Source organism: Penaeus chinensis, chromosome 41 (genome assembly GCF_019202785.1).
Source record: "Penaeus chinensis breed Huanghai No. 1 chromosome 41, ASM1920278v2, whole genome shotgun sequence".
NCBI classification, from domain to species: domain Eukaryota; kingdom Metazoa; phylum Arthropoda; class Malacostraca; order Decapoda; family Penaeidae; genus Penaeus; species Penaeus chinensis.
The window spans coordinates 6,194,475-6,196,974 of NC_061859.1; the positions used below are offsets into that span (position 1 = coordinate 6,194,475).

At 29.3% G+C, this 2,500-nt stretch overlaps 1 protein-coding gene across 3 annotated transcripts in view; it reads left to right on the top strand.

Annotated features, from left to right (window-relative positions):
- Positions 1–2,500, top strand: part of LOC125047740 (endoplasmic reticulum-Golgi intermediate compartment protein 2-like) — a 26,048-nt gene that overhangs the window by 1,183 nt on the left and 22,365 nt on the right. Inside the window, exon 2 of one of the 3 annotated variants that reach the window (XM_047646151.1) lies at positions 71–115. The exons of 1 other annotated variant lie outside the window; for it this stretch is intronic. The gene's annotated coding sequence lies outside the window, so the exon portion shown is untranslated. Of the gene's footprint in view, positions 1–70; positions 132–2,500 lie in introns of those variants that run through there. One more of the 3 variants, XM_047646152.1, reaches the window with a different exon arrangement.

Below are 2,500 nucleotides of genomic sequence, written 5' to 3' on the forward strand. Positions count from 1 at the left end.
TATTATCAACTTGGGAAGTAAATACTGTATTTGAAAGTTGTCTTATTTTCTGTCTTTCTATCAATTACAGTGTGAAACAGAGACTCTACCAAAAATAACATGGCAGGCTCGCAAGGTAGTTGAAATTGAGTGTAAGCAAATATTATCAACAGTAGATATACTAGTTCATACTATTTTGGCAGCCTTAGTGGTACAGAAGCAGAGGCAAATAGGCTGACAGTAAAATTCCACATTTGGCCATTTCTGTGTGCCTCTTTTACTTTAGGTTCTACCAGTCTCATAAAAATTTAGGACCAGGGATCATTACCCTTTTAAACAGGCCTAGGCACCCTGTCTGGAAAGCAAAGAGATTCAGACCTCTAATAGTCTTTACTCAGACAATGAGAACCTGTAATCCAAGTTTTAGAAGTTTGCTAAATATCAGTATGCATTTAGAACATGCAGATACACTCCAATAGGGATGCCATGCCAATTGAAGTGCAATTGTGATGTAACTAGTACAGAAGGCTGGACAGCTGAAGGTTGTTCATTGAGCAGGGTTGAGTCTGATTATTGGCTGTAGTGAGTCATGAATGTGAAAATGTGGAGAACCACTGACCTAGACTAACTTGAGATGTTGATCAACTGTCTGTGTATTGAAGTAATGATAATGTTAAAATACCCATGAACAATACATTCTACTAGTATTAACCCCCTGGATCCAGATGATCTGTCCTTCATCATGCCTTGAAAAAAAAATTAACTGAGGGCTGGGTGTTGGGAATATGCATTCATGAAAAAAATTGGCTGAGGGCTAGGGTGATGGAAATGATTCATTATAAGTGCTCAAAATTCTTGGAGAAAGAGAAAACTCAGTGGGTTCTTGCATCATTTCCACTGGTAAACATGAGTGGGATGTACCATACATTTTTATGTAGAAATGAGATGCTAACCTTAAACTCACTATCTCTCATTTGAGTAGTAGCTTATTCCTTTTGCTAGGAAGAAACTGGTAGATGTATGATTAAATTGACCAAGAAAATAAATTAAGTCTGTGCACGGTGCACCTGTCATTTCCAAGTCTAGTTTATAGTATTAGACCTGGTCATTATTGTGTAATTGCAGTTGCAGTCATAGCAACAGTAATGGTTATCATGCAGGTGTCAAACTGTTTACATTTTTTTTATAAGAGCAAGTTCATGACTAATTTTACATCATCTGATTTATAGAGTTTTTTTGTTTTTTTTCTCATGGATAAAAGTTTTACAGAAAATTTTCTTCATAGTTTAAAAGAAATGTCTTTTAAACTATGATAGGAAAAACAGGTGTCTATTTAAACAATTATAAAACTTGTATTTTACTGGTATTAAGTTTCAAGTCTTTGCAGTCATTCAGACAATATTTTCATCAAATACCCATCTTCAGATGTTAATAATGGTTATATCACCCTTTTCTGCTGAAGCAAATTGTAGACTTCTTATGAAATTCTTTGTTACAGAACAAAACAATAACTTATAATCATGTTCAGCAAATAATGAAGTTAAACATGGTCATTCTCTTATCATCAAAAGTAAAGAATATATAGAATCAGTTTATATTGTCAGCAAATTTAAAGTAGGTTTTAATGAAATTAGGTCCATTAGTTACTGTTTCCAGCACTAATGCTCCTCAAGCAATTCTTATTTGAGATATATATATATATATATATATATATATATATATATATACACCGGTATATATATATATATATATATATATATATATATATATATATATATATATATATATATATATATATATATATATACCGGTGTGTATATATATATGTATATATATATATATACCGGTATATATATATATATATATATATATATATATATATATATATATATATACCGGTATATATATATATATATATATATATATATATATATATATATATACCGGTATATATATATATATATATATATATATATATATATATATATATATATATTTATATATATATATATATATATATATAAATGTATGTATGTATGTATGTATGTATGTATGTATTCATGTTTATAAAGATACTATTGTAAAAAAGAAGACATTTTTGATCCATAAAAAAATAAGCCTTTTAACCTAAAGCTGACAGACATGACATGTACATACCTGCCATGCCCACTTTAAGTTTTTTTTATTAATTGTTTTTACATATAGATGACTCTAATAAGTCACCAATGAGCCAATTATGAGTACTACCTGTCTCACCTGTTTACCCTTATCCTTGATATACAAAAATATTTTATATTATAGTAATTATAGTAATTATAATCTCTATAATAAAAATAACACTACCAGTATTCATAATGTTAGTTAAAAAATATATATATTTCCTGCAAATTCAAGGAAAGGTGAAATCAGGTAAGGTTGCATAGTCTACTACTTGACTCCTTTTTGGCTAAGCACTTGCAGAGCCATCTATGTGCAGAGACATTTCACAAAAAAATTAATAAATTAGCACATACATATATAC